The sequence below is a fragment of the Centropristis striata genome, chromosome 18 (genome assembly GCF_030273125.1).
Source record: "Centropristis striata isolate RG_2023a ecotype Rhode Island chromosome 18, C.striata_1.0, whole genome shotgun sequence".
In the NCBI taxonomy this organism is placed as follows: Eukaryota; Metazoa; Chordata; class Actinopteri; order Perciformes; family Serranidae; genus Centropristis; species Centropristis striata.
The window spans coordinates 34,148,774-34,160,928 of record NC_081534.1 but is presented as its reverse complement, the minus strand read 5'-3'; positions in this window follow the sequence as shown (position 1 = coordinate 34,160,928).

The following is a 12,155-nucleotide window of genomic DNA, read 5'->3' as shown; positions in this document are numbered from 1 at the left end:
AAATGGCATATAGACATAAATGGGAATAACAGCCCAAGACTCCATAGAGTTAATAAACTAGTGGTGTTTCCATCAAAGCCAAAACTAATTTTGAAGCGAAATGTTGTAATGTAGCTTTAAAGAAAATGAGAATCAGTGAGTTTCCATCAGCTGGTTCAGAGTGAATAAACAAAGCTGCAGTAACGTTCTGTGGCCAGTAGGTGGCAGGTTAAAGTGACGGCTAATAGAAGTAGAAGAAGAAGAGATTGAGCAAGAGAGAACTTTGGCCACACATGAGAGAAAAATATGTCTTCAGGAATTAGATTCATCTGGACGACAGCTGATCAGTCATGTAAGTTAAATGTTAAAATACACCACAACTTATTCCCCCAAAAAAGCTTCAATCTCCTATTTAGAGCATGATACTATTATTATATTGCTGAGCAACTGAAGCTCTTAAACGCAGAATCTCCTGCAGGTGAGGATCTTAATCTTGGTTGAAGTCTTTAAATAAAGCTGCTGACTGCTGGGCAGCTAACAGAGATTAATATTCTGTTTTATTCTCTATTAAGTTGTCAGTTTTCCTTTTAATTCAGTTTTTATTACTTAATTGTCTTTCCTTGGTATGTGACCTTGTCTTGTAATTTTTTATTTTTTATTTGTCTTTTGTCGTTTTTATGTGAGAATTTTCAGTTTTCTTAGGCCTTATGGCATCATTCTCCTCTGTGATTAACTGCTCTCTGTCAAAGCAAAAATCGATAAAATGACCATAAAAGACCAAAAAGGAAATGTAGAATTAACAAAAGAGCCACGATTACAAAAAACAAACACAAAAAAACAAACACAAAATTGCCAAAACAAGACAAAAAAATGCCCAAGTTGTTTGAGTTGTGAACTAAAGTTGCTCACTGCTGGGCAGCTAAAAGAGATTTTTATTCAGTTCTTTTCTCTATAAAGTTGTGCCTTCAAATTATGTTTTTATTACTTAATTGTCTTTCCTTGGTATGTGACCTTGTCTTGTAATTGATCCTTTGCTGTCTTTTATCATTTTTATGTAATAATGTTCAGTTTTCTTACGACAACATTCTCCTCTGTGATTACCTTCTCTCTGTCAAAGCACTTTGTAAGCTTTTTTTTAAAAGGTGCTATATAAATAAGGTTATTATTATTATTATTATTATTATGATAGTAAAATGACAAAAAAGATGTAAAATGACAGAAAAAAGAGATAAAATTACCAAAAATGAGACTTTGTGACTAAAAATATACATAAAGTTACACAAAGTTACCCAGTTATAGACGTTAATATCCAGAATCGGCACAAAATGACCATAAAAAAAGTCAAAAAATGACCAATAAAAAGAGATTCAATTACCAAAAAAGAGACTTTGTGACCAAAAATATACATAAAATGACAAAAAAAGATGTAAAATGACCAGAGTGACACAAAGTTACCCAGTTATAGACATTCATGTCCAGAATTGGCACAAAATGACCATAAAGAAGTCACAAAATGACCAAAAAAGACCCAAAAATTACCAACAAATCATAAAAGACCACAAAATTATGTAAAAATGACCAAAGAAAGACACAAAATTACTAAAAATGAAGTAAAAATCACCAAAGAAAGACACAAATTTACCAGAAATGATCTAGAAATTACCAAAACTTCACTTAATAACTGGGGGGAACACTAAATTACCGTAAAAATACACAAAACTACCAAAAAAAAAGAAAGAAAAACAGACACACAGTCAACAGACTGATAGAAAGACTGTGAGTCACACAGTAAATACACACAAACTGGCTGGTTTAACCAGATTTTTTGGGGGAAAAATACGTAAATCACACAAAAACATGCATCAAATGACCATAAAAGAGCAAAAAGAAATGTATAATTAACAAAAGCCACAAAATTACAAACAAAGAACACAAAATTGCCAAAAAAGACATAAAAATATAAAAGATACTAAATAACTAAAGAAAAAATATCATAAAGAGACTAAATTGCCAAAAAAGACCAAAAAAATACCAAGTTGTTTGAGTTGTGAACTAAAGCTGCTCTCTGCTGGGCAGCTAACAGACATTTTTATTCTGTTCTATTCTCCATAAAATCATCTTTTTTTCCCATTTAATTCTGTTTTATCACTTAATTGTCTTTCCTTGGTATGTGACCTTGTCTTGTAATTGATTTTGTAATCGTCTTTTGTCATTTTTATGTAATAATGTTCAGTTTTCTTAGGCCTTTATGGCATCACTCTCCTCTGTGATTAACTACTCTCTGCCAAAGCACTTTGTAAGCTGTTTTTAAAAGGTGCTATGTAAATGAAGTTATTATCATATAATGACAAAATGATGTAAAGATGTAAAATGACCAAAAAAACTGATAAAAATACAAATAAAGAGACTTTGTGACCAAAAATATACACAAAATGACAAAAAAAAAGATGTAAAATGACCAAAAGTGACACAAAGTTACCCAATAATACACGTTAATGTCCAGAATTGGCACAAAATGACCAAAAAAAGAGACTTTGTGACCAAAAAATATATTAAATTACAAAAAAAGAGATTTTGTGACCAAAAAATATATTAAATTACAAAAAAAGAGATTTTGTAACCAAAAATATACATAAAATGACAAAAAAAAAAGATGTAAAATGACCAAAAGTGACACAAAGTTACCCAATAATAGACGTTAATATCCAGAATCGGCACAAAATGACCAATAAAAAGAGATTCAATTACCAAAAAAGGCAATTAGTGACCAAAAATATTATTATTATTATTATTATTATTATTATTATTATTATTATTATTATTATTATGTTTTCCTCTGAATTATTAACAGAAAACAAGCTTCTAAAGTTCCCCACTCATAATAAAAATCAAAGATGGATCATTTTAGAATAAATTGTAAATTAAATCTCAATGTATTGTCTTGTAATAACTTCTTTGACCTCTCAGTGAATTATGGAGAAACTCTCGTCGTGTTTATCTGTTTGTGTTTTATCTCTATAATCTTCCAGCCCTGACCGTCTCCAGACTAGTGAATCTTATTAAATATGGGTCTCAAACTGGCGGCCCGCGGGCCAATTGTGGCCCTCGTGATGATATTTTGTGGCCCCCACCTTGATATGAAAGTTTAATGTGAGTTTTATATGAATGGCACTTTACCGTGTTGTGTGTGGAAGGTCCCTTTAATTACTGTTTTTGGTCATTTTGTGTCTTTTTTAAAATAATTTTGTTTCTTTTTTAAATAATTTTGTGTCTTTTTTTTTTAGTAATTTTGGGTCTTTTTTTGGTAATTTTGGGTCTTTTTCAAATAATTTTGGATCTTTCTTAATAATTTTGTGTCTTTTTTTAAGTAATTTTGTGTCTTTTTTGGTAATTTTGTGTCTTTTTGGTCATTTTGTTTCTTAAGTAGTTTAGTTCTTTTTTTAAAAACAATTTTGTGTCTTTTTTTTGGTGATTTTGGGTCTTTTTCAAATAATATTGTGTCTTTCTTAATAATTTTGTGTCTTTTTTTGATACTTTTGTGTCCTTTTTTTGGTAATTTTGTGGCTTTTTAAAATAAATTTGTGTCTTTTTTAAATAATTTTGGATCTTTCTTAATAATTTTGTGTATTTTTTTGATACTTTTGTGTCTTTTTTGGTAATGTTGTGTCTTTTTCAAATAAAATTGTGTCTTTCTTAATAATTTTGTGTCTTTTTTTGATACTTTTGTGTCTTTTTAAAAAAAATGTGTGTCTTTTTCAGTAATTTTGTGTCTTTTTTGGTAATTTTGAGTCTTTTTTAAATAAATTTGTGTCTTTTTTTGGTAATTTTGTGTCTTTTTTAAATAAATTTGTGTCTTTTTTAAATAATTTTGGATCTTAATAATTTTAGTAATTTTGTGTCGTTTTTGGTAATTTTGTGCCTATTTGGTCAGTTTGTTTCTTAGGTAATTTAGTTGTTTTTTTAAAAACAATTTTGTGTCTTTTTTGGTAATTTAGTTTTTCTTCTTTCATTTTGTGTCTTTTTAAAAAAAATGGTGTCTTTTTAAAATAATTTTGTGTCTTTTTTAAATAAATTTGTGTCTTTTATAAATAATTTTGTGTCTTTTTTTGGTAATTTTGTGTCTTTTTTAAATAAATTTGTGTCTTTTTTAAATAATTTTGGATCTTTCTTAATAATTTTGTGTCTTTTTTAGTAATTTTGTGTCTTTTTTGATAATTTTGTGTCTTTTTTGGTAATTTAGTTTGTCTTCTTTCATTTTGTGCCTTTTTTTTTCGTCATTTTGTGTCTTTTTTTGATGATTTTGATACTGCCTCCAGCGGCCTCCAGGTAATTTGAGTTTGAGACCCCTGATCTTAAACATGGAGGATATAAAGTGATATAAATGATATAAAGTGATATAAATGATATAAAGTGATATAAATGATATAAAGTGATGTGACAGCAACACTCTGAGGAACATATATATATATATATATTATAAATCAGACCAGCTGCTCCCTTTAACTGCTGCTCACCAGGCAGAATAAAGACATCCGTCTGGTTTCTCCTGACGTTAATATTGTTGTCATCTCTTTTATTGTGTGGCTTCGAGGCGTTGGGTCCTTCAGGCTTCAGCCTCGTCGCCTCTCAAGGCTGCTGGTAGCTGATGGAGACGTTACGGAGCACAAAGGATCCAGTCAAGGCTGAGAGATGCTGCTGATCGTCTTTGTTCCTTCCTGCTGCTCTCTCAGTGAGAACCAGCAGATATAAGACCTTATAGATACCATCTGAAAGAGATGAGACTCCTCGTATTCTCTATTTCCATCTTTATATCAACAAAACCATGAAAATATCATCCAACAATGTATATATCGTGCTGAATTACTCTTCTAGGACCTTTGTATCACCTTAAAGCTCCAATGTATGAAGATTTAGCTAGATTTTTAGTTTGAAGCCTTAAAAAAATAAACATTTTCAACAGAATATGAAGTGACTGGCATCAGAGGATAAATAATAATAATAATAATAATAATAATTACTTCATTTTGTGCCGATTCTGGATATTAACGTCTATTATTGGGTAACTTTGTGTCACTTTCGGTCATTTTACGTCTTTTATTTTGTCATTTGACATCTTTTTTTGTCATTTTATGTATATTTTTGGTCACAAAGTCCATTTTTTTGGTAATTGAATCTCTTTTTATGGTCATTCCGTGACTTTTTATGGTCATTTTGTGCCGATTCTGGATATTAATGTCAATTATTGGGGTAACTTTTTGTCACTTTTGGTCATTTTACATTTTTTTTTTTGTCATTTTATGTATATTTTTGGTCACAAAGTCCCTTTTTTGGTAATTGAATCTCTTTTTATTGGTCATTTTGTGCCGATTCTGGGTATTAATGTCTATTATTGGGTAACTTTGTGTCACTTTTGGTCAAAAAAGCAAAAACACAATACAAATGTTAATTTGTGTTGTGTTTTTGCTTTTTCAACATGACCAGAAACAGAAGTCTGTTAATGTTTATTTAAATTGTACTTTTCAGTTATGGCGTGGTTAAGGTTAGAAAAAGACAGAAATTCACTATTATTTTAAAAGGTTTTCTTGTTTTTTTCGAGTGCAAATGCCATAAAAAATTATTTTTCATTCAACTTATATTTTATGGTTAATATTTGTAATAGAGGGAGAGAGATTTACAGGGTTAATGGTCTTCAATGTTAAAATACAGTGAATTCTATGTAAAAATACAAAAAAATACACAAATGTAAAATTACAGAAACTTTCTGTTTTCTTACAGTAAAACTTTAACAAAATGTAAAATGTAAAAAAATAAGTAAAATAAATAAGAATTACTGTCATATTTAAGTATATTTATATATAAATTAAATATTTATTTTAAAAATTGATAAAGATATATATAAACTTTCACTTGTGGCGTGGTTCAGGTTAGAAAAGGCTGCAGTTGTGGTAAAACTACATTAAAATAAAGCAGATAAATGCAGGATTTATACAAAAGAAGTGAATAAAAATCAGGCTAGAAAAAACTCTTCTCTAAGTCATGGGTCTCAAACTGGCGGCCCGCGGGCCGATTGTGGCCCTCGTGATGATATTTTGTGGCCCCCACCTTGATATGAAAGTTTAATGTGAGTTTTATATGAATGGCACTTTACTGTGTTGTGTGTGGAAGGTCCCTTTAATTACTGTTTTTAGTAATTTTGTGTCTTTTTTTGATAATTTTGTGTCTTTTTGATAATTTCGTGTCTTTTTTAGTAATTTTGTGTCTTTTTAAAATAATTTTGTGTCTTTTTTAGTAATTTTGTGTCTTTTTAAAATAATTTTGTGTCTTTTTTAGTAATTTTGTGTCTTTTTTAGTAATTTTGTGTCTTTTTTAGTAATTTTGTGTCTTTTTAAAATAATTTTGTGTCTTTTTTAGTAATTTTGTGTCTTTTTAAAATAATTTCGTGTCTTTTTTAGTAATTTTGTGTCTTTTTTAGTAATTTTGTTTCTTTTTAAAATATTTTTTTTTTTTTTTAGTAATTTCGTTTCTTTTTAAAATAATTTTGTGTCTTTTTTAGTAATTTTGTTTCTTTTTAAAATAATTTTGTGTTTTTTTTTAGTAATTTCGTTTCTTTTTAAAATAATTTTGTGTCTTTTTTAGTAATTTTGTGTCTTTTTTTGGTCATTTTGATACTGGCTGCTGGCAGCTTGATACTGCCTCCAGGTAATTTGAGTTGGAGACCCCATAGATAAAGGTAGAGGAGCAGTTCAGAGTGTATGTGTGTGTGTGTGTCTGTGTGTGTGTGTGTGTGTGTGTGTGTGTGTCTGTGTGTGTGTGTGTGTGTTCCTTCATGTATTACAGATGACGGCAGCTGAAATATTCAGCGCCGTCTGAAACGTTTCTGTTTATAATCTGAAGTGTTTCACTGCTGCTTTAATAATGTAAAGAACAGAGCAGCCGGCTGGTTTCACCTGCTGTTACACATTAATGGAAGCTACTTTTACCTTTAAAAAAACATGATTATTCTAAGAAGCAGCCGGGACAAGTGGAGGCAACTCAACCCATTTAAGGCGGGAAAGCATTACCGCATTTCTACCATTAAAACCTGTTGGGTTCTGTTGTGTTATTCTACCATTAAAGCGGAAAGAGGACACGTTGTTTTGTAGTTTTTGTAGTTTTTCCACCTACTTTCGGTCTCTTGGCCAATGAAATGCACCAGAATACATGTGGGAGTGTCGCAATGCATCATGGGACTTTTCCCGAACTTTGAAATCATCACCAAAAAAAGACACAAAATGACCAAAAAGAGACACAAAATGACTAAAAAAGACCAAAAATGACCAAAAAAACCCACAAAATGACTAGAAAAAAGACACAAAATGACTAGAAAAAAAGACACAAAATGAGAATACATGTGGGAGTGTCGCAATGCATCATGGGACTTTTCCAGAACTTTGAAATCATCACCAAAAAAACCCACAAAATGACCAAAAAAAGACACAAAATGACTAAAAAAAGACACAAAATTACTAAAAAAAGACACAAAATGACTAAAAGAAAGACACAAAATGACACAAAATGACACAAAATGACAAAAAAAAGACACAAAATGACTAAAAAAAGACACAAAATGACTAAAAGAAAGACACAAAATGACTAAAAGAAAGACACAAAATGACACAAAAAGACACAAAATGACACAAAATTACTTAAAAAAGACACAAAATGACACAAAATGACACAAAAAGACACTAAATGACATAAAAATGACATTAAATGACAAAAAAAAAGAAACAAAATGACACAAAATGACTAAAACATCAGACAGTTTAAGAGTCTGCAGATCTTTCTCTTCTCCTTCTCGTTTTTTTTCAAGTGAGCACTAACTTTGTGTAACACATTTATGTTCCTGCTTGATGTTCCTCCATCAGTCAGAGCTTCATGTCTTGTTTCTGTCTCTGTAAATCCTCCTACAGAGTCTGACAGGAACCAGAGGATCCATCATGTTTTATCTCCTCTGAGGGCATCAACCTGTCCTTAATGAAGCCGTCTCCCTGAGGAGTAAACACCGTTACCATGGTTACAGGATGGGACCCTTGACCTGTGATGTCACAGAGCTCCAGCAGCTCTCTGCAGCGCCAATTAGAGAAAGAGAAGAAGAGTTTCAAGAGGAGACTCAACATGAAGGGAAAAGGTCCTCAGCAGCTGATTTAGAGGCTCTACAGCAGGGGTCTCAAACTGGCGGCCCGTGGGCCAATTGTGGCCCTCGTGATGATATTTTGTGGCCCCCACCTTGATATGAAAGTTTAATGTGAGTTTTATATGAATGGCACTTTACCGTGTTGTGTGTGGAAGGTCCCTTTAATTACTGTTTTTGGTCATTTTGTGTCTTTTTTAATGATTTTGTGTGTTTTTTCAATGATGTTGGGCCTTTAAAAATAATTTTGTGTTTTTTTTTAACAATTTTGTGTTTTTTTGGTAATTTTGTTTCTTTTGTTGGTAATTTTGTGTGTTTTTTTTAATGATTTTGGGCCTTTAAAAATAATTTTGTTTTTTTTGGTAATTCTGTGTCTTTTTTGGTAATTGTGTGTCTTTTCTTAAGTAATTTTGTGTCTTTTTTTGTAAATTTGTGGGGTTTTTTTGTAATTTTGTTTCTTTTTTGGTAATTTTGTGTCTTTTTTGGTTATTTTGTGTGTTTTTTAATGATGTTGTGTCTTTTAAAAATAATTTTGTGTTTTTTAACAATTTTGTGGTTTTCTTGGTAATTGTGTGTCTTTTTGGTAATTGTGTGTCTTTTTTAAATAATTTTGTGTCTTTTTTTGTCATTTTGTGTCTTTTTTGGTCATTTTGGGTTTTTTTGGTCATTTTGTGTCTTTTTTGGTAATTCAGTGTATTTTTCGGTCATTTTGTATCTTTTTTTTGTTCATTTTGTGTCTTTTTTTTAGTAATTAAGTGATTTAAACCTCATCCTCGCTGCACTCTGGACTCTGGACCCTTGACTTTTGTCCACAGCATCAGAATGAGACATTTAGCAGGTTGCTCAGCAGCTTCTAGAAGACGTTAGATTAGATGTTTGACATGAAGAGCGTCATCTCTTCCCTCCCTCGGCTGCAGGAGTGTCAGCCTCCATCACTGCTGGCTGATTGCAGAGTAAATGGCTTCGCTATCGATTATTGAGTGAGAAACAAAGAGCTGCAGCAGAATGTCACCTTCTGTCTGCTTTATATTCCAGCAGGAAATGAAATGTTCTAGTGAATCATGCTGGAGTGCAGCTCTTTGAGCTGTGAGTGATGGAAAGCTTCCCCTGAAGGTGGAGATGATCCCCAGGAGGAAACAACCTGTGATCCCTCCACCGAGCATCAAAAACAGCTCCGACACGTCCACAACAACACCAGACACTCTGATGGTTCACATCCAGCAGATATGTGTTACTGACCAACGTTTCACTGCTCAAAGTGACTGAATTAACCCTGTGGAGTCTCCAAAAGCTCCAAATAATCCAGACTTGTTGACTCCATCAGACTATAAAACAAAGCAGCGTGGAGCCCTACTGTACATTTACCTCTAAAGGACCAAAAAAGACACAAAATGACCAAAAAAAGACACAAAATGACTAAAAAAAGACATGAAACGACATAAAAAGACACAAAACCGAAACAAAAAAAAAGACACAAAAAAAGACATTAAAAGATGCAACATGACCAAAAAAAGACACAAAACTGACACAAAAATACACAAAATGACTGAAAAAAGACACAAAATGACTAAAAAAAGACACAAAATGACTAAAAAAAGACATGAAACGACATAAAAAGACACAAAACCGAAACAAAAAAAAAGACACAAAAAAAGACATTAAAAGATGCAACATGACCAAAAAAAGACACAAAACTGACACAAAAATACACAAAATGACTGAAAAAAGACACAAAATGACTAAAAAAAGACACAAAACAGAAACAAAAAGACACAAACTGAATTAAAAAGACACAAAAAAGACACAAAATAACTAAAAAAAAGACAAAAACACGCAAAATTACCAAAAAAAGACAAAAAGACACAAAATGACCAAAAAAGGACAAAACGACTAAAAAAGACACAAAACAGAAACAAAAAGACACAAAATGACTTAAAATGACCAAAAAAGACACAAAATGTCCAAGAAAAGATACAAAACAAATGAAAAAAAGACACAAAACAGACACAAAAATAGACAAAATGACACAAAAAAAGACACAAAACGACTAAAAAAGACACAAAACAGAAACAAAAAGACACAAAATGACTTAAAATGACCAAAAAAGACACAAAATGTCCAAGAAAAGATACAAAACAAATGAAAAAAAGACACAAAACAGACACAAAAATAGACAAAATGACACAAAAAAAGACACAAAATGACTAAAAAAAGACACAAATGGTTACTCTGGTTACAATGGTCCCATTGGTTACTTCTCTGCTCAGATTAAATGAGGCTGCACGCTTTTATTTTAGGAACTTTAACACCTTTTAACCCTGTGGAGAGTCCAAAAGCTCCAAATAATCCAGACTTGTTGACTCCATCAGACTATAAAACAAAGCAGCGTGGAGCCCTACTGTACATTTACCTCTAAAGGACCAAAAAAGACACAAAATGACCAAAAAAAGACACAAAATGACTAAAAAAAGACACAAAATGACTAAAAAAAGACATGAAACGACATAAAAAGACACAAAACCGAAACAAAAAAAAAGACACAAAAAAAGACATTAAAAGATGCAACATGACCAAAAAAAGACACAAAACTGACACAAAAATACACAAAATGACTGAAAAAAGACACAAAATGACTAAAAAAAGACACAAAACAGAAACAAAAAGACACAAACTGAATTAAAAAGACACAAAAAAGACACAAAATAACTAAAAAAAAGACAAAAACACACAAAATTACCAAAAAAAGACAAAAAGACACAAAATGACCAAAAAAGGACAAAACGACTAAAAAAGACACAAAACAGAAACAAAAAGACACAAAATGACTTAAAATGACCAAAAAAGACACAAAATGTCCAAGAAAAGATACAAAACAAATGAAAAAAAGACACAAAACAGACACAAAAATAGACAAAATTACACAAAAAAAGACACAAAATGACTAAAAAAAGACACAAATGGTTACTCTGGTTACAATGGTCCCATTGGTTACTTCTCTGCTCAGATTAAATGAGGCTGCACGCTTTTATTTTAGGAACTTTAACACCTTTTAACCCTGTGGAGTGTCCAAAAGCTCCAAATAATCCAGACTTGTTGCCTCCATCAGACTAGAAAACAAAGCAGCGTGGAGCCCTACTGTACATTTACCTCTAAAGTTCTGGCTGTAAACTCCATGAGGCCAGTTTCAGTTTGATGATGATATACCAAGTAAAACTGGAGACAAGCTCAAATAGATTTAGTATCAAATGATAGAACTGGATGGAACCCTCTTATATGGTAGATTTGACACCTTTGTTCACATTTGACACATTTACAATTCTTTATTGAGCATGAAAGTGTTTTTCTTTAGTTTTTTAGTAATTTTGTCAATTTTTTTTATTTTGATACTGCCTCCAGCAGCCTCCAGCAGGTAATTTGAGTTTGAGACTCCTGGTTTGCATAAAGCAAGATCAACATTAAACCTCGAATGATGTAGCTACACGAATATCACAACAAATTTACTTAAAAACACACATATAAACCAAATCATTGTTAACAGGTTGAATCCTTTGTATTTAAAGTCTGATTTCTAATCCTAATCTGAGGAATCTAATCTAATTTCTAATCCTAGTCTGATTTCTAATCTGATTTCTAATCTAAGCCCAGTATGTTACTCACAGTCCAGTTGGAAAAGAGGGGGAAATCCTTTTTGATGGAGGGCGTGGAAGGAAGTTTGATTCCAGGTTGAGTTTCAGTAATTTGCTGCCTTGCAAATTAAGTTGCCGGTTCCTCCTTGTTGTCTGATGAAGCTTTCTCCACAGAAGTAACAGAAGAATAATAGAAAGAAGCCGTTGGATAGTAGTTTATTATCTGCCGTGTTGTTGTTACCGGAAGAAGTTGAAATGTTATGTAATGTCATTTTGTGTCTTTTTTTGGTCATTTTGGGTCTTTTTTTAAATACTTTTGTGTCTTTTTTGGTAATTCTGTCTTCTTTTCGTCATTTTGTGTCTTTTTTTGTAATTTT